A 1,039-nucleotide genomic window follows, 5' to 3' on the forward strand; every position below is an offset into this window, starting at 1 on the left:
ATACCTATTGATTTGCATAAGCCTAGGTTGCAACTTTCCCTAGATGTCCATAAGTTTAAAGGCCTAATTGATACAGAGGCCGATATTACTGTAATCAGACAGAAAGAAGCTTTGTCTCATTGGCATCGTAAGCCTGGACCCTCTATAGAAGGTGTTGGAGGCTTACAAAATACTTTACAGGTCCAATGTCTTGTGGTCTGGACTGACCCAGATGGCAATACAGGAGCTATTAAACCGCTCCTAGCTGCAGGGCTTCCCCATAACCTGTGGGGGAGAGATATCCTCTGCAATATGGAGATTGTTCTGACTACCAATGACAAAGCCTTTTATGAAAACTGCATTGTAGACCAGCGGTTAGGTAATGCCCCCCACCCTCACCCCCAATTCTAATGGCCACTGCTCCGCTGCCCAAGCCATCCCCCATCAAACTAACGTGGGACACTAAAGCTCTCATATGGGTGGAGCAGTGGCCTCTTCCTTCACATAAATTAGCTCATTTGATCTCCTTCGTCCAGGAACAGTTATCCTTGGGTCATATTGAGCTCTCACTTAGTCCTCATAATTCTCCCATTTTTGTTATAGAAAAGAGATCAGGAAAGTGGAGACTTTTTCATGATTTAAGGCCTATTAATGAGCATATGAAGCCTTTAGGGATCCTTCAACCGGGACTGCCTCACCCTACTGCTATTCCCAAAGAATGCAGAATTATTATAGTAGACATTAAGGACTGTTTCTTCTCTATTCCTCTTCATGATAATGATAAGCCCCATTTTGCCTTCTCTAACCCTGCCACTAACCATAACCTTCCAGTTCAATGCTATCAATGGAAGGTTTTGCCTCAGGGCATGAAAAACTGTCCTACTATCTGCCAATATTATGTGGCTCATGCCTGCAGACCTTTGCTGACTGAGGTTTATATTTTACATTATATGGATGACATTCTTATCACCCATAAGGATCCTCAGATCTTACAAGGAGCTTTTCAAAAACTCAGAACAAACCTCCAGGCATTAGGTCTTACTATTGCAGCAGATACAAT

Source organism: Nannospalax galili, unplaced genomic scaffold (genome assembly GCF_000622305.1).
Source record: "Nannospalax galili isolate Female #2095 unplaced genomic scaffold, S.galili_v1.0 scaffold918, whole genome shotgun sequence".
NCBI lineage: Eukaryota > Metazoa > Chordata > Mammalia > Rodentia > Spalacidae > Nannospalax > Nannospalax galili.